This window comes from Odontesthes bonariensis, chromosome 1 (assembly GCF_027942865.1).
Source record: "Odontesthes bonariensis isolate fOdoBon6 chromosome 1, fOdoBon6.hap1, whole genome shotgun sequence".
Taxonomy (NCBI): Eukaryota; Metazoa; Chordata; class Actinopteri; order Atheriniformes; family Atherinopsidae; genus Odontesthes; species Odontesthes bonariensis.
The window spans coordinates 28,115,770-28,142,276 of record NC_134506.1 but is presented as its reverse complement, the minus strand read 5'-3'; the positions used below and the strand labels follow the sequence as shown (position 1 = coordinate 28,142,276).

The 26,507-nt window shown below is 39.3% G+C and overlaps 1 protein-coding gene across 2 annotated transcripts in view; it reads left to right on the top strand.

Annotated features, from left to right (window-relative positions):
* Positions 1 to 26,507, top strand: part of mdga1 (MAM domain containing glycosylphosphatidylinositol anchor 1) — a 221,418-nt gene that overhangs the window by 59,963 nt on the left and 134,948 nt on the right. The window lies entirely within an intron of this gene.

Below are 26,507 nucleotides of genomic sequence, written 5' to 3'. Positions count from 1 at the left end.
TTACCAACACAAATATAGCAAAGCCTAAGGTCTTATCAAGCTACTGATGTTGTTATAATGCATGACCAACTCCTTAAATGTTGCAGAATTTAACGTTTACGTGGTGTGGCTTTTTTCATGCCAGCACTTGGGGTAAAACATGCTGGTGACTGAAAAGGCTGCAGGCGAGGTGGACGCATTCTACAATTACCATCTGCAGCAAAACATGCCCTGTATTGGACAGCATTTTTATATGATGCACCCATGACCCATTACTCATGTTCATAGTGTCAGAGTGGTTCAGTTTGTGCTGAGTCACACAATCTCCTTTTTACGTGGCTTTTAGTGGCATTATCTTAAAGCAGTTCCTGCTTTAGGGCTCTTAGCTGAACCGTGATGGAAACAGGCTCTGTCCTGAGTCCTTTGTCTTGTTACTGACACCGTCACCAGATTGGTTTAGCACTATACAAATTGTTTTGATGAAGGGGGGAGGCAGTAGGGCAAAGTAGGTGCATTGTGACTTAAAGGTCATGGGTTTAATTCACAAAACAGCTGGTTGGATAAATGTGCTCTGAGCTGTAAACAATTCAATTACAATACTTGCCTCCAGCAAGGCGAACTAAGCCACTGCACCAGTGGATCCTTGTTGTATAACATATAGAAATATAGTAGACCAGAATGATGCAAGCATGATAATGTGTGTAGAGATTAATAGATGATTAGTTTAAGGGAATAATGCATGAGATTATTTGATGTTTATTTCAGCAGCTTTTAAAATGCCCTGTTGTTTTTTTTTGTTGTTGTTTGTTTTAATAGCTGTTTGCGTACAGATGTGTTGGAATGTAGGAAGTTAATCTGCTTTGAAAAGAACATTGTGTTCTTTTTAACTAATTGTTTGTAACAACATATTGTATGTTAGAGAGCATTTAAGCACACGCATGAACAGAAAGACACACACTCTAACCTCTACAGCTGGACACGTGCTTTCGGACCAAGGTACGTGTGTAAGCGTGTAAGTGGGAGTGTGAACTTTCAGAGCTGCATGTAAGATGAATTAAGGTGACTGTGTTGGGGTTGTGTGTATTTGTGTGGCAGTGTGTGAGGTGAGAAAAGCAGTGTTCCTCATGGGTACATGTCCACTGGCATCACATCAGCATGAATAAAACAGTGGCTGTGTCTAGGCCTTCATTTCCTCTATTGGTGTTTACATGAATACGTATAGGTGTGTGTGTGTGTGTGTGTGTGTGTGTGTGTGTGTGTGTGTGTGTGTGTGTGAGAAGCAGCTTTATTGTTTGACTCTGCAGATGCAAAACGATCATATCTAATTTGATTTTTGGCTGTTTACCTTACCTGCCTGTAATTATGGCTGTCATTTCTCTCTCATCTAATCCATCAAGCTTTCTTTCTCTCTTTCTTTCTTTCTTTCTTTCTTTCTTTCTTTCTTTCTTTCTTTCTTTCTTTCTTTCTTTCTTTCTTTCTTTCTTTCAGATTCAGATTACATTTACAAGCAATGTACCCCCCCAACAAATGCAATTTTCAATAAAACTTTTATTTTCACCAGTGCTGAAATAATAATCATTTCAGTCAACATACTCTGAATAACACATACTATACAAGTTCATTCCCCTGGAGCAGTTCAAACATGTAGGAAATTGCGTCAGTGATTGCTTGTTCTCTGGGTCGGAGGTGGTAGTGTATCTTGAATAATGATCATTATGGTCACATTGTCAGAATATAAAATATATATGTCGTGCGAAAACAAGACTTACACTGCCTCTGGCAAAAAAGACACTGGTTGCGGGAGAGGGTGTGCGGGAGTGTTTGTGTGTTTATCTGTCAGAGAGAAAATATGTACGTAGATGTAGACTCATGAATAAAGGCAGGCAGAGGCAAAGAAACAGAGAGCAGACTCTGGCAAAGAGTAGCAGCCGCGAAAACATTTCAGAGCCTTGTTTGTGCCTTCGGACATGAAAGTGGAGGTAGAAACAATATACCTTGATTAAATCATTCATGTATGCGTCGAACCGAACTGTGTATGTGTGTAAAACAGCTTCGCAATTTCAAAAATACATTTTCAAGTCAAGGAAAAGCAAAGAAGATAAATGTATCTAATCGGATCAAATTTGAAGTAAGTAAGACAAAATCAACTGAAGTTTATCAGATATATTATAACAATGACCAAATATTCCTTTATGATTAGACTTGTTGGTCTTACGCAATCCCCTTTCATAATTTCTGCAGATTTTTTGGCTGCAAACGAATGCTCCCAATCTTCAGTTGTACCACATGCCAAAGTTGTCACCAAATCCCACTGAACTGTGCTTGCATGATTTTGTGCATTACACTGCTTGATAACTTCCTCCAGAGGTAATGTGGTCGGTACAGTTAGTTTGTTCGTCAGACTGCTCGTGTGAAAAAAAGCTTTCAAAAGAACCTACACAATCCAGGTGTGCAGGTGTTTTTGTATTAGTGTCGTACTGCGTTTTTATAAAGACCACGAGGAAGGAAATACTTTGCAATGACAGTGTGATATTTAGGACTTCTTTCGGGGGGGCAATAGAAGCAAACAGTGGGTGTGCTGACCTCACTGTCCCTGTGCATTATGCTTGACGAGCACACTGCAGCATTCTGCGTTGAGTCGGGTCCCAGTGGGCTTACAGAGTTTCCACCGCATTCCACAAGCTGCATCGAAAACTTGATCCTTGTCACCCGAGTGTCTCCTTCATCCATGCTTACAGCTTGCCATACCTCCTCTCACTTACACACATGGATTTCCAGCTCTGCCGATGCACAACGTTCTTCTTTCTAGTGTTGTCTTTCTTTCTGTTATTTCTTTTCTACGGTCATTGTCACATTTTTTAATTATTTTTTTTATTTATTTTAATCGTTTCCAAAACAAATGTTTAAAAATATACGATATATTGGATGAATAAAGGTTGGTCAATCAAATAGCAAACATTTTGATCCCGTGAAAGGCAACATTCTAAAACACTCTAGGCCATATTTATTGTTTGGTTATGGCACAAACCCTGTTTTGGCATTGAAGAAATAGCGAGTCAGCACCTGAGAGGGTTGAACACAGTGAGTTTTATATTTTTATGGCTTGACTTGTATGTATTTAACAGTTTCCCTGTCATTTTTTTTTTTTTGGGGGGGGGCGTAGTATCTAATGTTTCCAAACAGTGTGTTCTACGGCAAGTGTGAGGTAGTTCCCTGCTGATTGCACTATTATTTATAATTGCTTATATAATTGTTTATAATTGCTGCTTGGGAGATTGGGGGGGTATCCCCACTCCTGTTACTTTTTTTTGAATTGCAGATGTGGATGAAATAAGAATTCAATTTAAGTCAAACTCATTTATAAAGCACATTTAAAACAGCTGCCACTGGCAAAGTGATGTCCAAAAAAATAAAAATAAAAGACAAAAATTCTGAGGCAATAACAGTAAGTTAATAAAAGCAATAAAAAATTCTGATGCTAAGTTAGAAACCAAGGAATACAAATGTGTTTTGAGGTGGGACAACAACTGCTAAAACCAGGAAATGACCTGAGGACAGCCTAAAGCAAATGGTCAGTAGACCTAAGTGGACTTGCAGGAACATACACTTATAAGCAGTCTGAAACATGCAAAGGAACAGGCCCATTAAGTGCCTTATTAGTGAGTAATGGAACCCTTATAATCAATCGTGAAATGTACTGCAAGCCACACGCATGGTTGGGGGAAGGAGGTGTTCTTGTTTGCATGTCGGTGTTCAAAGATGAACTGAAGCATTTTGGAGCCCCTGCAGCGATGAAAGGGAAGCCTGGCTAAGATCAACATACGGGGCATTACAATAATCCGGTTGGGATGTGATGAAAGCGTGCATCACTTTTTCATTCAACGCTAAAAAGGATTTGACGCTGGATAAAAAGCCTGAATTTAAAGAGAAAAGATTGAATTGCTGAGTTTATATGTTCTAAAATTCAAAGACCATTATCAATTTCTTAATTTTTAGTCACATACTATTCATTTACAAAGGGAAAAGCTGAGTTATCCTGAGACCTTTAACAATTATGATAATAGTAATAGTCTACTTGGCACTTTTTTGAACACTGTCACGAAGAACTTCACGCGGGAAAAACAAACACAAATATGATGGAAATTCGTAGCCTGGAAAACCAGCGCCAACTGCTGGACGGCAAAATGTTTTGCCTGCGGTTGGGTCTGGCTTCGAACCACTTTTCATTTTGAAAATACTGCCCTGAATCTGGCAGATGGCAACTAAACCAATCACAACGCAGAGATGTGTTTTGAATCAACGCGGGCGGGGCAGAGGGTCAGAGCGTTGGCCTATAGGCACAGACACGGTTTGAAAGACAACGGGTTGTGCTCATCAACAATGTTCCGTTGTATCCATTCATCGGAGCCAGACTAAATTAGACATCCAATCCATTTAGGCTGGTTTATCAGGCTAGGAAATTCGGCCAAAACACCTGCTTCACCAAATATTCTTGTAAACCTTTAATTTACTTTTTTTTTTTCTTTTAACAGACTGTGATCTCTGTAGCTGGTATTTCATTATCCACATTTTCCACCGTGTTGTTCTTAAGCGTAGAAGTAGACATGCCCCTAAATGTCAAAGAGACTCACCAAGCAGAGGTGTCAGGCTCAGGCTTGCATGTATTCACTCACCATCCTTTTCCAGAATGGCATTCTTGTAAGTTGAAGGGAAGAGAGAAGGTTACAGCTATGCTGGTTGTTGTGTAAGGTCAAACTTTTTTTCTTTTTCTTTTCATAGCAACACATTAGGCTCTCTATTCAACAGCTCACTATTTTTCACTGCCCGTAGTCCTGAAAGACGCAAAATTACACATTTAAAGTATGTTGAATTAAATGTTGAAGTTTGGCCAGATAGACTGTCCAATTTATCTAGCCAAGAAGCAGTGGTGTCAAAAGTACACACATTTGTTACTTAAGTAGAAGTATAGTAGCCTGGGCGAAAGCCGACTGTTGACTCCGTCAAACAGTCTGGGAAAACCCAAGAGGAATCTGTTTCCATGGAGGGTGGGACCTTACTCAGCAACTTAAATTCATTGGAGTTCGCTTAACCAATCAGTAATGTTTAGAAAGGACGTAGGTTATGCGCCGAGGTTCATGCTTACTCTCGCGAGGCTCTAGCTCGCGAATCACGCTTCCCACATCCGCTTTCATTATACCGGTACCATTTGATAAATCAAACTTTTCCCAAAGCCAGTTGGAAGGAGAGCTACGACATCCTTGCCACTAACAAAATTGACGAGGCATTCCTCTTGCTCTTGTTTTAATTGTGTAATGCTCTCCAGAGTTGAGACAACTTCATGGATAGCTTCTAGCGTTCTTCCGTCGCCATGTTTATTTCCGCTGCGGTTGAACTACAATTACATGGACTACAATGGACTCCGCGCTTGAGTTCTGCGTCACCACTCGCAACTGTTTGCTGATTGGCAAAACACTGAGCGAACCGAGGTAGGGGGATTTGGCCAGACTATGTGCGGAGCCAAAATCTTTGGGCGGAAGTACGTAGGATGGCGTCGCTAGGCTAGAAGTATAGATACTGCAGTTTAAAAACACTCTGGTAAAAGTTAAAGTATCAACTTGACCTCTTTACTCAAGTAAAAGTGAAAAAGTATGTGCTCCAAAACCTACTTAAAGTATAAAAGTATAATGTAACCTTTAAATAAAAAAAAATAGAAAAAACAAACAAAAAAAACCACACAAAAAGGTAGATGCCCCTATATGAATTGCAACCTAAAAAGTTTACTTAAGTACAGTAACGAAGACACCTCTGCCAAGAAGTAAGCAGGGTCATGATAATTTTTGTACAACAAACAAGGGAACATAAACTATGGCTTGCAGCCACATGTGTGTGCTGGTCTTTGGGGTGGTTATTATTCAGTCAGTGCAATGTTGGTAGATCACCCAACTGGTGAGTTGCATTGGTCCTTTTTTTACACCATAGTTACTCCAGCACTGCCAATCCAAATCAATGTTGACATAATATTTCTACCCATGATTAATGTGTATTTTTCTGAAAAATGTCTACATCTATAGATAAAGACTGTACTGAAATATTGTGCTTTTAATTTTCTTTCCGGCAACATTAGGCATAATACCTTTGCGATAGATTTCATCCTGTTTTGGACCAGACCACTTAGCCTTTGAAATATTTGCCTTATAAGAATGAAAAAAATGACAGTTGAGCAGCTACTACAGTGAGCTACCGTACACTGGATTTTATTGGCATCCTCACAGAAAAGTTTGTTCTGGCCTCTGGGTGTTGGCGGTAATGAAAGATGTTCAAGTCCTCTGGCGGCTTTGGTATTATTTATGGATGTACTCTATTGCAGCATGAATCTCCTCATAATGCTCTCTGTTTTCACCGTTAGAAAAAAGAACACCCGTAGAACTTTGTCCTGATGACATTCTTATACATTTATTGACAAACACACTGACTGTGAGGCAGACCACATCGACTCTTTAAAAACTTTAGTGCTCAATTTTTTATTAATCAGATAAGCTGCTTCATAGCAGTAAAGAATCTTTTATCTGTCCCTGGTTTCTGGCTCATGTGCTGCACATGTCCCACATTCTGATAGGTCTATTTAAGATCACAGGAATACAATGTGTGAGTTCTGATACTGGAATTTTTCTACGCTTTCAGTCTAAACGTATTACAACTAAAGACTTTTATGCCATGCATTATTTTTTAATGCAAGGGGAATTTGGTTCACAAAAATTTGAATCAGTGCTGTCTCTGTGAGATAATACACTCTCACTCTTTCTCTCTTCAACTCTCACACAAGGAGGATCCAATTTAGCCATGAGGCAAGCCCGATAAATAGCTGCTTTACTGAGAATGAGTCTGATTGCGGATTTATCCAATCCTTTATCAAGACTGATTGTTTACCTTTGCCTGAGCCAGATTGGATTGAAAAGGGAGCTCTCGTCTTTATCCAAACAGAAGGGGAGAAAATTCCAATAATTTCTCTGTCTGTATGCCTTTTTTTTTCTTCCTCTTTATGTTGTAGACTATACCTTCATATTGTCTCTACATCCCTTTTTTTTACCTTTACCGCTCTCAAACGACTCAGTCTTCCTGCTTGTCTTCATTTATCTTTTCCTTATAGTTCTACCTTAGCATACTTAAACTTTCTTTATTTCATCCCATTCCCAACGAGCAGAGCCAGCCCAAGCCTCCATTGGACCCTAAGCAAAATTGGATTATTTCTGCCAATAATATTCTTGTTGATCATTTACACTATTGCGGCTCATTGCGGCTCTGGCAGTGTTGTTTGCATTATCCTTTTGTCAGCTTGACATGTCTTTACACATTTAAGGGGGTGGCCCAGTTAATAATACAAATAATACCAATGAATGAATGATGTCCAGGGTGCCACATATGGTTTTTGATTGCAAAATTCGGCTACAAGACCGCCCTGGGGTTGAATAACACAACATTCCGAGCGATAAAGCATTGTATTTACTGTAAAAGTGTCATCTGGTTTATTATTTTTGGTTTAAAAAAACAAGCAATGTGCAAAACTAATTTGTAGTGCAAGAACAACAATAAAGTGTAACAACAAATAAAATCACTTAGATATATGAAAATAATAACAAATTCAATTGTACAAAAATAGACCGAATTAAATAAAATATCAAGCAAATACTTCAATAATTATGTAAATGCACAGAGTTACCTGAAACAAGGTAAAAAAAAAATGGTTTAAATATAAAGTTGAATAATGAGGTCTTAAAATATGTAAATGTTTGTAACTTTAGCCCCTTTCACACTGCGACCCGCTATCTTAGCGGGTCCAAATTGCACCTTCGACCCGCGTCGAGCAATGTGAACGCTTGGCGTGTCAGGGTGACCCGTGTCGCCTGAAGCCGAGTTCAGGGGGAGTTGCCTAGTGGCAGAGCGTCACACGAAACACATAAAATGCTGGGCGTGTACAATGACGTAGGCACAAGCCATGCGTCAGAGGTAGGGTTAAATACACCTTGAGGAGTCGTTTTTGCAATTGTATATGCAGTTCATGGAGATGTTATTTTACGGGGTGTGGATGGTTACAACGTGGGATGCCGCCGAAGAACATATGCGGAGAATACAAGAGCACTATAGTCCCCGAAATGTGGCGGTAAATAACGTCCTCTGCTCGGAGGCTGAGGAGCTCGCGGACCTCCTTGTCTCCCCAGTGGGCCATATTAAAAAATGTCTCGAACTTGATGTAGGCTAAAACAGAGTAAGACTTGTCCTCACCTGTCGCTGTTGTTCTGAATCAGCTGTCCATTTTGTCTTTTAAACTCCTCACGTCACGCCACGCCCGACCCGCGTCGATTGCGTTCACACCAAACTCGGCTCGGCAAAAAGACTAGGGTCCGACGCGGGTCGAAAGGCGAGTCGAGTTGACGCGGCAGCCCGGGTCGGCAGTGTGAACGCAACAGCGGACACGCTAAATTCGCGGATTAAACGCAGGTTATTCGGCAGTGTGAAAGGGGCTTATGTGCAAAAGCTGTTGTAAAAAAAAAAAAAATCTAAATGAACTACCTTGATCCACACATTTGACTTTTTTTTGTAACTCTGTTCTTCCTCAATACTCCACCCACTCCTTTAAACCTGTGCTTTCTGGCTTTTCTGGAGGCAAAGTCATTTATGACATCACTGTAAGAAATCTGATGGTCAAATTTGTTGTTAATACTTTTCAATGCCAGTCCACTCAGTCTTTCTTGTGCCATGGCAGTCTTCCACTGAATGTCGCAAAAAAGGCTTTTTTGCATCATCACTCATAAAATGCAAAAAATTAAAAATTAAAAAAAAATTTTTTTTTGTCAATTGCTCCTAGGGGCCCCCTAGTGGCCGTGGGCCACTAAGCAGACGTTTAGTTCGCTTACGCCTTGAGCTGGCTTGGCCAACTAGCCCTCCCCTTTGTCCCTTTATTTTTACTTTAGGCTTTCTTTTCACTCTGTTATCTCTTCACTTTAGACCAACTGGCAACAAACAAGACATCAACTCAGAAACTGTTTCACCGAAGGAAGTGGCTTGGTTTGGGAAAAGTCAATTTTGCGTCTATTTTGTGTGGGTAAGATACAAACCTGCTGGTTAATATTCAGGTTATTTTGTTTGGATACATGCAACATGGCCTTAAACAATCTTGATAAATCAGGTTTTTAAGAAAGCAGCAGATGGACCCACTGACTGATCCTACACTATATGTCAAGCTTATTGATTATATCTTTGGCCTTTTGTGCCTCTTAAACATAAACAGAGAAAAGAAAGAAAAGTAGTCCTCACAAAAAAAAAATCATGTTAAAGGTCACCCAAATGGTGCTTGTAGCTTTGCTCGTGTTAACTCCTGTAACAGCGGGGCTTTTGGTTAACAAAGCACTGTACCCTCAGTTACAAAGCCTTTCTTGTAACACACAAACACGCAGGTAGGGCACTCACACACTCGCTTCTTCAAGAACACAATAGGAGAGTAAATGGTTTTTCTGAAAATGATTCCTACCTCCTTATTATTTATTCATGGGTCTGCTGGTCATTGCAACCTTGAGACTTGCACGGCCATATGTGTGTATGTGTGTGTTTGATGGATTCTATACAAGTGAAAGGTGGAGAAAGCTATGGATGAGAAAAGTGGAGAGGCAGAGAAAAGAAAGGAGTGAGGAAGAGAGAATGCTGGAGGGAGGGAGGGAGACGAGGGCTGCGGTCTGGAATACAGGTTTGGATTTCCGTCCTTGAGGGGAGAGTGGAGGGCGATCGATAGTGAGGCTGAGAGCAAGGCTGATCGGGTGGCAGCACGAGGCTGCGCAGGCACTCAGCGGGAACACAACCTAGACACAAACAAGGTCACTGCTGGACCCCCAGGTGGATGAGAAGACAGGAGAATGAGGAGGCTGAGGGTGGAAAAGAAGATGAAGATGGGCAGAAGTTCAAGGGAAGGAATTCAGATGACATTTACAAGTTTCATTTGAACTTAGAGAACTTGTTTATTTTTCTGCCTGCCTTTATGGACAGACCATACCAGTAAGGATAGAATTAGGATGGGGAGTGCTCCCAATGACATGCTTGACATGTGGAAGTTTTTTGTTTTATTTCACAGCCGTCACAAGTGTAGACTCGCAGTAAAGAAAGAGATGATGGTGTATCAGGTAATTAAAAAAATGAAAAAAAGAACAAAAACAAATCAATATCTTGAAATTTAAAGCACAACCTGCAAATGCAGCAACGTAGCCCCTTCTTTAAAAACAAGTTTAGCAGCATAAAACCCAGTCTTTCACTGTGAATGATGGTCACCTACAAATTGGCCATAGGGACTCTAAATGCTGAAAAGACATTTAATATACAATTATAGATAAAATATGTCAATGTACTTTTTTTCAGTTTAGTAGGAAACAAATGTAAAGATGGATTGTACACCAAATGTACACAAGCCGTTCACAGGTTTCTGATATCTACTGTGTTGATTAAAAGTATAAATCAATCAACCATTGTCTTTCACAATAAGAATGATGGAATAATAAGAATTGACCATGCAATTTCACTCCAGAATGTGTCACAGCCACATTGGTGCATAATGCACAGTGTAGCAATTTCACAATTAAAGCTCAAAATATAATGTTACCACAGTTTCTTAGCTGCAAAATTAATTTCACCTCTTCCATTCTTGGGTTTCATTTCTACATCTAACTATTATGTCCGATGTAGAAATTATTATGTATACATCATAAAATTTTTTACAATAACTACGTTTTCAAGGATCCAGAAATCATGAATGCTTCATCACTGACATCACAGAGTGTTATGCCAAACCACTGAGTTTGAATCCCATTGTAGCGTTACCGGGTATTTATATACCTATTAAATATAAGGATTTATGAGATGTTCTTACAGTCTCAAATAAACCTTACCTCGAATTCAGGGCACCACCTACCTAGGTTTTGACTTAATTTAAGTCACAGTCAGGTAGGAAAACTGTTTGAAATCTTACGATCCAGGTGTTAAATTAATCTTTCGATTAATATTCAATTAATATTCAGTCTCATATCTCGCTACTTTCGTGAAGTTCTCGTTTGGTTGGACAGACATTACGTAAAGAAAGCATACGACACAATCTGTGATTATAACATATATATATAGATATATGAGCTGTTTATTACAATGATATGATCTTAGACATGAACCTTTAAACAAACAGGAGATGCATGGAATATGGGTGATTATATAAAACACTTAGTGAATATAAAATAAAATATGGGGAATGGGGAGATACTGGATGTATTCAAATAGTTTAGGTTGGCTGACTATTTGAAGCTAAATACTGACATTTCGGATTAATTTATCATTCTGTGAAAGCCTCGAGACATCCATCAAACCCACTTTAAGGTGAAAACGGGTCGGTCTTACTGTGCTGAAGTTCTGTTTAGTCGGTTCGGACCACGCTACGGCCACGCGGGTCCGAGGGGATTTCTCTTCCGCTCTCTGGGCCTTCCTGGCTGTGGTGGCTGACTTTAGCGGACTTCTCAGTTGCTTCTTTCACCGGGAAACCGAAACGATGGTGCCGAGGACTGTGGTTAGATGGTCGAATCTTCTTAGTGTCAGTGGGTCCGTTGCTTCTCTGATGAAGTGAACTTAAGTTCACAGAAAATTAATAAAAGGTTGCTTGGAGTTGGCTTCTTGGTAGGAAAAGGTGATGATGGCGTGAAACAGCGGAGGTTAGGACGTGCGACGTAGAAGGACGTGGATGGCGAGGGACGAACAAAAACACGTAAAACGTGCATCTTCAGAGTATTTCAATCTGTTTCTTTGTTCGGGTCTTTCTTTCTCGTCTCCGGGGTCTCACTGGGTTCTGGAGGGTCTCCTCCGGTCGTCCGCTGCATCGTTATCCACACGTCCTTCCGCTCTCTCCTGAGATTATGGGAAAACTCCCAAACTCCGGCGAGCTCTTCTCTTCTGCTTAAACCATCTCTAAAAGTCTCTGAGCAGCTGTTCTCTGCTCAAATCTCCTTCTGAAACTCTGGGTTGGAACCCTTCTGGAACAAGAGGCAAGAAGCAAGAGAGCAGACGCCTGAAGCGAGCCAGCAAACGAGAGAACTAGAGAGAGACAGAGCACTAGAGAGCGTGTGTTTTCCGCGGGTTCCGGGTTTTGACTCTCGGAGGCGGGGCTTACACTACTTTTTCAGCCAATGACATGCTTGAACTGTGTGCATGTCTCTGTAAGGTGATCTGTGCTATAGGGGGATTTCTGGATGAGACAAAGAAAACTCTTATTTCTCCATTACTCCCATCTCGTAGAACATTTGTCTCGGTGATTCTGAAAACACCACATCTTGTTAAGATATGCAGATTAAAGATATAACATAGGCTTGTAATATAAAGACATCAAAATAACACACATGATAAAGACAATTATGACTTTCAAAATTCAGATGAATATCTATGAAATCGTGACATATGAATAGTGAACTACACAATGCTAATTTCTGTGTTAACAATGGGGACACTAAACAAATACCAAATAGATACCGAAGGGACATCGTTAGAAGTTACTAGTTGCATATATTGTCCATTTTACTGAGTCCTCTGGGATTTAAATGTTCAACTAATCAACACTGCAGACCACTAGGGGGCAATGTGGTTCCATCAGGCAGGTTGGGCGTTTTCCACCAAAATCAGTTCTTTGTCAATATTTAAGCCAGAATCGTACAAATTGTCTCTATATGCGTCTTGTGATCAAGCTGGAAACCTGAAAGAAATTGTACACGGTTATCAAACACATTTAATATAGTTTTAAGATTCGACTAAAAGTGAGCCTTAGTGAAGTCTTCTCAGTTCGTATGTAGCCATCTGGTCGGTTTGCTGGTGAAAAGGGGTGTTAAAGTGTCAACTTTCGAGTTATGGTCTAGATAAGATAGTAAGTGTCCCACTTTTCCAAGAGTGAGTTCGACTCCCCAAAAGCTCTTAAGGGTGTTGTAAACTAGGCAGTTTCTGTCTCTTTTTCCTTTGTGGAAAGAAAATGAAGATCTGGTTTATATCCACATACGTAAACATCCCCCACAGGAATGTTGGTTTTGTCAAAGTTTGAAAAACTCTTAATCCACACGGCACTGTGACTGCTACACCATCCAACCCAATATTATCCATGGACTGTCCATTTTCAACAGTAGCTGTTAATTAATGCTAGGCGTTAAAATCACAGTTGGGCTTAAATATGGATAGACCCACGATTAAAGGTTGGAGTCACGTAGACTGAGCCAGGTCGGAAACTTTTGTTTTATCAATCCAGTTTTTGTCTACATTGAAAAGAAATGTCTGACATAACTTTGGTCTCACTCCGGCCCTGGAAGGCAGATGTGATCATTGAGAATAATTGACGGGGATTTGGAATGATCGAGTAAAGAGAAGATTCAGTATATGTAGCGGTACAGAAGAAAAATGCCAACATTTGTAGGAAGAAATATTTTAGAATGAGAAAACCAGTGAAAAAATAATCAACTTTTGAACTGTTGTGATGATTATCGCTCTAAAACCTTAGGAATAGAATACTTTAGCATACTTTAAATGAGACCACCCAATATGTTTTGCCCACAGCCATTGTATATGAAACTAATCTGTGTTTGAAAGTGTGAATGTAATTGAGAGAAGAAGACACAGAGCTGCTGAGCACTGCACTGTACAAACCTCATTCTGACCAGTAATGAATAAAACAAGAGGGTCAGGACAAGATAATGAACTATCAAATCATATGTACTCTATTTTTCTGATGTACACTGCTGCGAGAGTGTTCTAAACCCGTAAGAACTAATGAGAATAAATCGCAACTTCCAGGAAAGTCCATGTGGAATTCTACACTTCAGATGCATAGAACATCTGGCACATGTCTTTCGGCAAATCTGTATCATATGTGCTTGATGTACTCAAAAGAAAAACATTGTAAAGACATTCATCCTTGTTTTAGAAGATTGCCATGTTGTTGAACTGCATGCTGGTCTACGGTCACTTTAGAAAATATCTAAACCATTTTACATTTTGGATATTTTATTTCATTGAGGGTTACATTTAAGAAAAAAAATCACATTGTACAAATATCAGTGCTTAGAAAACTCAAGTGTCTAACAGTCTTTCATGATGTTATGATGATGAATTAATAACTGATAATTGAACAACAAGTTACGAAGCAGATTAATATGTCAAGAGATTGCAGTGATGTCCATTCCAACAACCTGCCCAGAGGTACGTCCAAAATAAGTTGTTTTGGTGAGAGAGAGAGCTATCTGTGCAATGAGAAGCACCACCACACGTATCACTTTAAGTCCTAATGGAGATACACTGTCCTCATAACAAGCTGTTGTTTTGCCATAAATACCCACATCAATTTAACAATTATGTGGCATTCTATTAACCAAATGTTTTTTATTCTAAATACAGAGCAGAAGCTTAAACTGCAGCTCAAATGCTTTTAAGCTGTTTTTTTCTTGTTTCTCTGGCTCAGCTGCTATGAAGAAACTTTATGTGCTACAGTTGATTACTAGGTAAGACAATGGAGAAGGAAAGTTTGGACAATAATAAGACAAACAAGCCCATCTTTACTTTTTGTGTATTTCCGTTGAAGTGACTGCTATTTCAGACTTGTGCTGTGTTGAGAGCAATATGTAACTACATCATGTGTATGTTATGGACAAAGCAAACATTTTTTTTTTTTAAAAGGTAAAGGGAAAAGGAGATTAGCTTCTATAGCAGGATAGGAGTGCAATATAGGAGGACAGGAGTCCACAGTGGGCTACTTCAAGAGGTGCAAGGTGAAGGTTTTGCCATGACAACCACAGTCCCTAAACCTAAACATCATCAAAAATCTGTTACAGACAGTAAAAAATGTTCATAGGCAGTGACCCAGATTTTTTTTACAGACACCCACAATCTCATGTTTGATTAATTTTGACATTGTAAAGTATGATAAAATATAAAAAGATATTCTTGTTTAGTCTTGCAAATGGGTCATCTTTAACTTTACCACTTTTGAAAAGCAGGTCATCTTTTCCTTGCTCTTCTATTCACAGTATAAGTCATTTTGACCAGTGGTACCCATACGTTCATAAGCCACTGTGACATGTTCACTGTACTATTCTGTTCAAGAACCAACCTACTTTTGTGTTAGTGTGAGGAACAGCTGGTTTGACTGTGAAAATCAAATCAATTTGGCAATCAAATTAGTTTCCAAAACCAAAAAGACGAATGAGGTGGTGCATCTGAATGTTATGGACTCCTCCATACCTTGCCTGTATGCTTGACTGTCTCTGGAGTGTCTGCTGCCGTGGTAACGCACTGTACTTTTAGACAAGCCTCACTGAGGCTAAAAATAAAAAAGAAAAGGTCTAAACGTCTGTACGTATGTGCTCACAAAGTAAATGAAACAGCAGAAAGAGAGGAGACTGTACTGAATAGAATCTAGACAGAGACACAGACAGATTCGTGTGCTTTGATGTTTCTATTCTTTAACATTTGATTTGAAGATGCTCAGACTAGGGTATCTCTTGAGAACTTAATTTTGTTGTGTGACACCATTGCCACATTGTTGTTTTTTTTTGATAAGTTTTACTATTGTGAATGTAATGCCTTCATATTCATATGTTTGCTTGTTGGTTTAGTCAGTGACACTAGATGCATTAAAAGTGGAAAGCAGGGCCACTTAGACCGCCTACAATGGGCCAGATTTTTGTGCAGTGCTGTATAAATTGCATTTGAAAATGATTAGTTAGATTTGTTAAAAATGTCCGAATTGCCCTAATTAGTGCCTCCTTATGTCGGCTGCCTGTGTGACATAAATGCAGGGATGGCCACATATTTCTTTTTTTGTGTGGAATTGTTGTTGTTGAGTGAAAGGAAATGTTGCAATATACCAAGACAGAGAAAATGAACAAACACGACTAGAGGAACAAAAATGGTAAAAACCCATGGAATAGTTTACATAATCTTTATTTTTTCTGCTTTTCTGTAGAATTTTGGAATTAATTTACTGAGGGTTTGTAGGTTGTAGGTTTATTTCCCTTGTTTATCCATCCTCTCACATTTCTAACTTCTCAGCAGCCTGGCATCATCATGCTACTCAGCAATGACATCATCTGCTTTGCACTAATCAAAGGAAGACAGCAAGCGCTCAAATTTCTCCATCCCACGCTGTGCTTGTGCTAATTATCCATTGCTCATTACATTAACACATCCAACATGGGTGGAGAGTGTAAGGTAGCAGCTGACACTGCAGCTGATGGCTGTCGGCACTTTGAAAAGAGCTGTGTGTACAGGCGTAAATACTGTATATGGAGCTGATGCAACTGCATCAGGGCCCATGGTAACCATTGGCCTGCATGAAGAGATCATCAACAAACTTTAAAAGAGATCAATGTAGCTCTCGTTCATTTTACAATAACAGAACTGCCTTTGGGTTTTGTTGTAACAACAGTTAGTACTATAAATGATAGAATGTGCAATCATCCCAGAGCCAAGCTTTCTGCACCATGTCATCACATCCATGATGACATCCATGTCATAAAAAAAGCACAATTATATAGTAATATACATGAATATCTTTAATTAACTCCCATTTGTTGTAATTATATATTATGTTTTTAAAAAGGAAATAATGGATTATTTGAAGTTAAAAGATGAGAGTGCTTGGAATGAAGGGTCATTGTAATTCTAAATTATACAGCAAAATTCCCACAGTGGACAGAAAATGAAAAACAATGTCAACCAAAGCAAAAAAGTGTTTCAGAATAAAGTTTAAAAAAAATTGGATAAAAGAAAAAAAGACTTGCCAGATGAATCTAAAGGATTGAATAGGTGACTTCACATTGCAGAAAGCTTAGGGAGTACACTCATAATGGAAGTTAAATTTTGTTTTGGCCTTGGTGCAGAAAACTTTGGAGAGGGGGTTGTAGCCGAAACCGTGGTCTGTCCTGGGACCATGGTCTCTGGCACGGACCAGTGGTCTCTACCACTTGGGGCGCAAGAGACACTGGTCGTGACCAGCTCCTCAGTGGTAGCGACCAGCTGGTCTCTGGCACGGACCAGTGGAACTACTATTATGAGAAAAGGGAGGTGTATTAAATATAGGCTACTAATATATTAATAATTTGATTAATTATATAAAAAAAACAAAATATATTAATAACTACTCCAAAGACCACTCTGGTTAAGACAACAGGCAGAAGACAAGGACCTCAAGACAAACCAGTGAGGAGCTGATCAGCATTAGGACCAGTGTCTTTAGTGCCCCTAGTGGTAGTGACCACTGGTCCGTGCCAGGTAAGAGCTGGTCCTGACCACACGGATCTGCATAGTCAATCATTTTAACAACAATAATAATCATATGATATGATGTATTTTATAGACAAACGATTGTGATCTCTGACATTTATCCATGCACCTAACAATATGGACAAACTGTTTCGACTACAACCCCTGCTGCATAAACTCAGTTCTCAATAGTGTTATGCACTACCATTAAGTGCGCCTTTATCTATTATAATAGTGCTTCCAAACCATTTTTTTTTCTTTAGTATGTTTTCTAAGTGTGTATATTATCAGTGTGTGAAATATGAAATGGCAGCTGGTAGGGCAAGAGGACAGAAGAAGGAAGGCTGCAGACTGGATAGTGAGGTTAATATTTGGATGCAGTGTGATGGACAAGGTTGGCTTGGACCATGTTGCACTGTAGTTTCTTTCTACCTTACGTTCTGCTATGACTCAAACTTATGTCATGTTTGATCACACAATGAGCTAATTTTTAAAACATTTTCAAAAATATGAATCAAGCAAGTGCCTTTTCTCTTGGGAAAGGTACATTTCTGAATTTTTCTTGGGTATATTTTAAGAAGAAGCACCTGAAGCTTTATTGTAATTTATGCAACAAACAAACAAAACGCACATCTGCATTCATTTATATAAATTAGTTCACATTATCGCAATTGCAGATGATTCCCCTGTTTCCAGTAATTGTATAACAGCCATGGTCTCATATTACAGAGGCAAAAGAGCGACAAAAGCATTCATATTGTATGACAAGGTTAGAAAAGGGAGTGGTGTGTGTTCAATATCAATGAGTCAGTTTTATTGAACTTTTTTTTCTGTCTGATCTCTGCACCCACTGAGGGAGGATGGGAAATGTTTCAGAGTGAGATTTATATTTAGACAGCAACAATCATCAATGACGGGAAATCATATAATGGAAAGGCCATTTAACTGGCATCCCGAATAAACATCTATCACATCTTTTTCAGCACAGTTTTACTCTCAGTCCAACCTGTTAACTATCTGCTCTTCCTTCCCTTTAATTATTTACTTATTCTTTTGTTTTTCATATATTCTTTTCTCTACCCAACTTTTTTTTTTAATTTTCTTTAGGCTTCTCACTTAATTTTTATGTATATGGCGGCAAATCAAAAGAAATGCCAGCACAATTGAAAATTACAGTCCAAATCAAGCCAACTATAGTCCAAAATAGTCCAATTCATATAATGCCAATGCAAAAATTTTTGGGCATTTTGAATCATCTCTTTGATTCAATACTTCGTCCTGAACTTGCATGAGGTGATAGTGGAGAGAAAATCTCACTTTTAACACGAAAGACCTCATGCAGAACCGGACTCAGGAAGGACGGCTATCTGCCTCCATCGGACCTTTATGAAATCTCCTCCATCTCCTTTAAGTCCTCTCTTCTCTTCTAAAGAGTCATTTTTCCCATATTTCCTGAAAAAACATCCATCTCATTTCACATACTTTATCATCGGGGGCCTTGAATCAGAAAAATAACATCTATTAAAGCTGTGATGCTTAAAATTATATTTATTACTCATTCTTACTTTTTAAACCCCATATTTCTTCATTTTCTCTTTGATGCTTGTTTTTTCTCCTCCTTCGCTGCTCTCCAGTGACAGATAATTAACACAGAAATTTCCATGCAGCAGGGTTTCTTTGTCTTACAGTTTACTGCATGTCATCCACACCTTGTCGCATTAAGCGTTTCAATTTAGCCATTGTTTGAAAGGCAAAGCAGGGGTGATTCCATCACAAGGTATTTATCACTTCAAACTGCTACTGTCAGTCTGCACCATTCCTCTGTTTTGAAGCTTTACTGTAATTTCTGTTTATTCCTTCTCTTCCCCACACATATTTCTCCTCAGTTGTTGTATCCACAATGTTTGTGCATGCATTTGTGGATGTCCCAGGGCATGTTTATATGCGTGTATGTGTGTCTGCATCTGTGCCAAGTAGTATTCCCCGATAACAGGATTACTATCTTAAGCCCATTCATGGTAAGTGAGCCAATGGATAAAGCCCTGTATCGTAAACTCAACTGGCGTTACATCAAGAAAAGAGTTGGTAAAATTGTAGAAGGCAGACCTAACCATTACTCTGTGAGCTACCGAGAAGGATTATAAGGATTCAAACTCTGTAACACCTCACAAAGCCGCTGTTTTATAGAGTGGGGGGAGCCTTGTAAGCAAAGCATTGCTTACAGTGATGTCAAACAAAACAAGACTGTAAGTATTTTACTCAGAAGTCAACGGTTTAACTTGGCGTTCACAGTTGGAGGGAGTGGATACAGATCAATTAATGTTTCTGCAGCAAAGTTTAAATGATTCCGACACTGCAGAAACCATAAGAAAATAAATCCTCTTCAAACACTACTGTAACATTAAACTTGCTTCTCTACTGCCGGTCAAACAGGTCATTGAAATGGTTCAAAAAGTTGTAGTGGGAGAGATGAAATGTTAACTTCATAAACTGATCTGATTGAAACTCTAGACAAATCAAATTAGAGAGGACCCCTCCCACAATGCCAAGGAATTGAATGTGGGGAAAGAGAGGCCTGAAAAATCTACTGAAGAGTTTCAGAGGCAAAAAAAAAAAAGGGATGGTGTTTTGGAAAAAGTTGGTTTCAGGTTGTCTAAATGGAAATGGTTGTTGTCCCAGATGTCTTACAGAGGGCGTGTGTTGATTGCTTTTAATCTGGTCGCCTTGATGATTTGGTATAATTGATTGTTCTCTCTCTTCCCAAAAAAACTAATTAAGAGACTCTAACATGAAATTGTGGATTTCTTTCCTGGACTGCATAGCACTGGTAATTTGCTCTTTTTTTGTCAGTAGCAAAGGAGGGTCAAGAGCTTCCAGACATCATGTCCAGGTTGATGGCTTTCAGAGTACAGACGAGCCAGAGGTTTCTTTATCACTGTGGTGTGAGGTGGTTGAACACAGCAATGATCTCTTTGCAAAGGACTGGCTATCATAAACAGCTCTTTGTTTTGAAGCAGGATAAATCAGATTTGACGGGTCTTTCAACATTCAGCACCTTTGTCCTTGAAGCTCGACAGATTCTGAGTTTTCAAAGGGAGCCATGCTGTCAATCAGGTCTTTGGATATTTTGAGGGCCTCCTCTCCATACCAAGTATGATTAATGCCTGTATTCTGTCATCAGTCTGCTTTGAGTGAAGCAGGCACAGTGAAGCTGGGACATGTGATGTCAGCTGTGAAAGAGTTTGGCCAGAAATTAAACCAGAGACCTAGATTACTGTATAGAGCTGTGGAGAACATGATGAGGTCTCTTCCAGAGTGATGGACATGATGTATTCCTGTTTCAAAAAATGGTTAACTTTTTTTGGAGCAAAGTTAGTTTAGAGACTTTAAAACATTTCAGTTCTCGAAGGCATCAATGTTAATTGAATATTTTGGCTCAGGCTCCACTCCAATAGGATGCAGGGATTCTTGTACAAGCTGCCTGTTGAGAAGAGGGCAGCTCATCTCCATAGCTAAGAACAGATGCAAAGCACCTCTTAATTAATCTGGATGGATGGATTCATTGGGGAATTTTTACCTTTGTAATCAATCTTAAACCCTCGCTCGTTCATTCTTACAGCACCAAGGTCAAAGAAGTTGTTTGACATTTTAACGACTGGTGTCTGAAGCTGGAAGAGGCTTTTCTTTCCTTTCGCTTGTGTGTTGGTCCAAAGTGTTTTTCCAGGATAAAGTATGTTCCACTTGTTAATTACATCATCCCAACTGCTGAACTCGCCAGATTCAGGGCAGCTTATTGGTTAACTTGTTGTTGTGCATTTCTGTTTCTGTTTTTGCTTTGTGTTCACCCAAAATAAGTAACACTATACATTGTTAAATATCCGTCAGTATTATGGAGTACAGCACATATCCTGTGGCTGGAGACGCTCTGTGCTGCTCAGAAAATGTCAACTTGCTTGTCAAGTTGCGGCACATTTTGACAACAGCAATGGATGATGTTTATTGGAGTCACATAAACCGCAGTCGACGATACATTCCTCAACCACTTTAGAGCAGATTTGCAACAATGTGAATGCCGCATTGTGTAAATAGTGTCATGCCAGGTCTATGTGTGTTCTTTGTTCCCGCTTTATTTTGGTAGTCGCTTCCTGTCACTTTCTTATTGTCGTCAGTTTTGCTTTTCTCTGTCATCATCCTGATTGTTTTCACCTGTGCATCACTGTCTTCCCCTCTGTCTAGTGTATTTATACCCCATCCTTCGTCTTGTTTGTTGCGTGTTCGTCTTGTCATTTGTCGGTCGTCCAAGCCTTTATGCCAAGTCTAGTTTTCACGTTTTGGACCCCTTTTGCCTGTTTTACAACCAGAGATTTTGCCAGCCGATTTTGTACCTTTGCCTTGTCTATTGTTGCCTACCCGTGTACCAGAGCTTTGGTTGATTAAACCGATAATGATTTTGGAAATCTGTTCTGTCTGAGTCGTGCGTTTGAGTCCTCCAGTTCGGAGCGTGATGAATAGTAGCTCACCCCAGTCTGAATTGTAGATGTGTTTACCTGAAAAAACATTTACCTAATAAGCTTGGTTTGAATATTGAAACTTTAGAGACATGACATCTATATAACACCTTGTGAGATCTCAAGATGTATTCAAACATTAAAGCAATACCAGCGGCTGGAGCACTAGTCTCTATACCTCATTGGTAAACTGCTCATTTTAAATCATAAGGCCATGTGATTAAGCTATATTACGTTTATGGTTCTAACAGTGCACAAAGTGTGATACGGTGTTTGGAAACAGTTGCTGTTTAAAACTGAATTATTGCCAATGATTACCACAAAGCACATTACCACTAATGGAAAATTTACTAGCTCATTTAGCTGTGGCCAGTATTTTAGTGCATTCTTCAATAACCACAATTTGAATAGGGTCTAATGGCCCTCTCCCTTCTCCCATATAAGCACACACACACAAAACGGTCCCTACTCTCTTCTGCCATACTCTGGCGAGGTCGTTCCTGTACTCTCTGCATCGTTTCTGTTCTCTGGTTGAAAAATCTGTAACCCAGACAACATACCTCTCCACATAGAAACAGTGAACAAAACCTGCTGCATTTTATGTTGTGCTGGATCTCGAGGGACACCAATGCTTCCCCTCACTTTACACCTCTAACCAGATGAGAGAGCTATTATCATAAAAGTCTCTGACTCAACAAAAGTGTCTTCTACTCCCAGCATGTGTGTGAGGGAGTCTGGGGGATTTTTTTTGCCTTCATGAGTGTAAATGGATGCATATTTGTATGGAAGATTTGATGACAAGCAAATGTTTGGCTCTCCTGTACTTTGTAAAGAAATGAAAGCAGGAGTGGGATGAGGAGGGGGAGCACCCAGACAGGGAGAGGATGATGGAGAGAAAAAGGGCTCAAAGAGATATCAAGATCAATCCATCAGAAAAAAAATAAAGAGAACTGAGTCACTCCTCCATTGAGGGAACAAATAGGTGAGAAGGGACAGTGAAGAAGGTCAGAGAAAAAGGGTGCTGGTGATGGTATTAAACAGCTTGTGTCACAGCGAGATAAAGGCTCCTCTGCCACCTGGTTGTCATCTACATTGCACAAAATATCCCCTTTATTCATGATATCACCCCTCTCTATTGTGCTTCATCTTCCACCTTTTAGTGGAGCAACTCCCAACGTGCTGCACTTTTTCTTTCCCCATCACACAGATGCCAGTGCTGCTGCATATAGCATTCTTTCTGATTCTCTATTCTGCTCCCTTTTACATGCTAAAAAAACTATATCTCACTTCATCGAGCCGTTTTTTTCCCCCTCACACACATCACTATATTCCACCTACTCTTGCAAATTTAACTCTGTCATCTCCTTATCTGGCCCTGTGATGGACCTTTTTTTTTTAAATAATCTTGCTAACGATTCCTCGTACCTTTTTTTTGTTTGACTAGGCATTGTATAGCTGGAAATAAAAGAAGTGTACTTCAGTTTGGCTTGTATCATATTGCATCGGGTAAAATACATGCAACGTTAGTGATATTTTTATAAAAATGTACACGTTAGTGTTCTAGGGTTAAGCAGGTAGAGAAAGTGGATGGATGGATGAATCTCCTTGTCTGACATCCTTCTTAGTATCATTACTGTAGCTTCACTTGTTGCTTCTATCATCCTTGTATTGTAAGCGCAAGATATCATCCTGATTTTGTGTTTAACCCTTTTTTACACAAACAATTTCATCAAATCAACACATAAAAATACACAGTAACTGTTTTGAACTCAAAGGTAGAATGGTTTCTTTTCACCTTTCAAAGCTTTTATCACATAATCTTTTCATTAGAATTCCACTAAACTTGAGTCTAATATTAATGTTCCTAAACTCCCAATGATATGAATAAGCTGTAGCAAACAAAATGTAAATAATTTGACTTGCAGTCATCTGTTTATCCTTTGAATATATAGGACAAAGCACACTTTATGTTCACTTTCACTTGCTCCGTTTATCACAAAAGTCCCCACATGCACATTCATGCAAAGTGGATTCACTGAACCGTAAAGAGACCGGGCTCAGTTCATTGCTCACCTTGGCTGGTTTGATCAATGGCGTTGTGCCTCCTCCAAATCCCTCCCACAAACAGAGCTGAATAAACAGACAGAGAGCATTTACACAGGCTCTGATAATCTGCTAATCCATATAACCTGCTTTATAATCAGCACCGCGCGTGATGGAGTGCATATATACACTAATATCACGCACATATCCAGAAACACAAGCAGGCAAGTGTGCGTAAAAAAAGAAAATGCACACTTCTACACAACTAACGTTTGCACACGTAAGCAGTATCAGTGGCTTTTCCCGATTATCCTCTCTGACCTCCTCATTGGGGCATAGTTGATAGTCTCGTTGAGGCTGATAACAGACAGAAGGGTTAATGGGGATTAATGGAGCGTACACATTTATTTGGGTAGACACACACACACACACACACACACACACACACACACACACACACACACACACACACAAGAGGATAATATTGTAGTTCAGATAAGTTTGAAGGCATTCATATATCTTTGAAGTGTGTGTGTGTGTATCCTTGTTTATTGTGCTCTTGATTATTTTGGAGAGCAGCTGCCTGATGAGTTAACTGAAGCGTGAAAAAGCCTTACAGAGTTTGTCAAAAGTCTTAATGGGCCGAGCACCATGGACATCATTAGTACAGTGCTTAGTGTCATATAGATCAGGCTGAGATTTACTTGTCAGGAAAAGAAAAAAACAATGAGTGCAGTATTAGTTAGTCAGACAATTTAATGACCTGCTTTGTGATCTTAAGACGCTTCATGCCTGTCATTCTAATGCACTTAGCTTTTGTCTTTTTGTCACCTAATTTGCTTCATGCAAGATTTTAGAAGATCACAAGTACTTTTTTACATGATATACTGAGCATTAAATTCAGCATGAGGATTATCTTCTATTTGAAAAATGCTCATTTATAAAACACGTTTCAAATTGAGCATAGAAAATGTTATGAATCTCTAAAATTAGAGAGCAGCCTCAGCTCAACTGCTTGCCAAGGCCATTCTCACTCCAAGCACATCATTTCTTTTTCAGGACCCCCTGTTGTAAGAATAAACACTTACAGCAACTGTTAGCATTTTTTTCTTCTTTTTTTTTTTTTTAGTGTTGCAGGACTCTAGCCTGGGAATTCCCATGCTGCTTTGCGCTCGATTTCATTCTCACTGCAAAGTCAGCCTGGAAACCACCGCCCTTATTTTTGCTAGAGTTTGGGAACCAATCACAGAACAGGGGGGGCAGCAAGACGATGACGACGTCTATGCGCTACACCGAAGCTTGTAGAGCGTTAATCCAACATGACAGCGGACACAACGTTACCGTTCAATGCAGCCTTAGAAAGTGTTTCGGAGTAGATTCACCCTAGGGTCATTTGAACCGTGACATCCAGCCAAGTAGCCCACCCGAAGTTTTTCCGATATTGGCTGAACATCAGCTGAGTTACCGAGTTATCCCGAATAGCTTAGTACAAGCGCTAACGGACCCTGGCAGTATCTCCAAAATTACCACACTAAAATCACATGTCATGACACCAAACTTCTACAGTTGTACAAATATGGTCTGTACTCACAAAACGATGCATTTGGAAGTTTGTACATAGTCCAGGAGTTTATTATTATCATCAACACAAGCCTGATAGCTTTTCTGCTGCTAAAGCTTCGTTGACGTCACTTCTGGGAGCTGGGAGCTTCAAAGTAAGATGAGGGTTGATCTACTACTGTAGACAACAAAGCAAGGCTGCTCAATTTCTCCATTATTAAAATAAATTCACAACTCTACAACATAAAAATTCATGTAGAATATAGCATATAGGCCTACTTTGTTGTCAATTTAAGTAGCTTAGAGCGCAAGTTTACTTTTATTTTCCATTTTTTTCTTCTTCCTCGTCGAATTTCTGTCGTCATCTGGTATAAGTGATACAATTGGCTATGAATCGCGCGCAAAGCAGCATGGGAAGAACCTGACGTCATTTGATAGACATTCGTAGCGCCCAATAAACGGCTCTAGGCATTCGTAAACCACGCCTCAAATACGAGAAAATGCACACCTAGTTCCCAGACCACCATCTCATCGAGATTGTGGACGCGTCAGCCAGGCTAGCAGGACTCTGTACTTTAAACAAAACCAGTCTTTTCCTAATTTTAATCATTTAGTGTCTTTGTCCACACCTAACTGACTGATTTATATCTGTGTTGGGGATTTTTTTCAGAAAAAAAGTTTTCATGGTCAATGTTATTCATTCATCCATTCATTTATGTGAACATTTTAGAATTTGGGAAAAATATAATATTCCTTGAGAATTTGAACTGATTATCTTATTTTAGGACAACTGTTAGATGAAGCTATGAAACAGTTGAATAGTTCATATTTTGATTTCTCTTTTCTGCCATTGTTGCCATTTTTATTTTTAACTTGTAAACAGGAAAAAGAAGATTTAACTTGTCTTTTGTTGTATCAACTTGTCATGAAAATAAAATGAAAAAAACAATACATAAGAAGCATTCTCGTTTCTCCTGTGGACTTAACTTATTATTATACCCAAGCAAAATGCACAATTAATAAATTCAAACAGCAGTCTTAAAGTTGAACAGTATCACATGAGACTTGAACTCCAGTTTCCGGCACAAAGGTCTGTCAAGTCTGCAC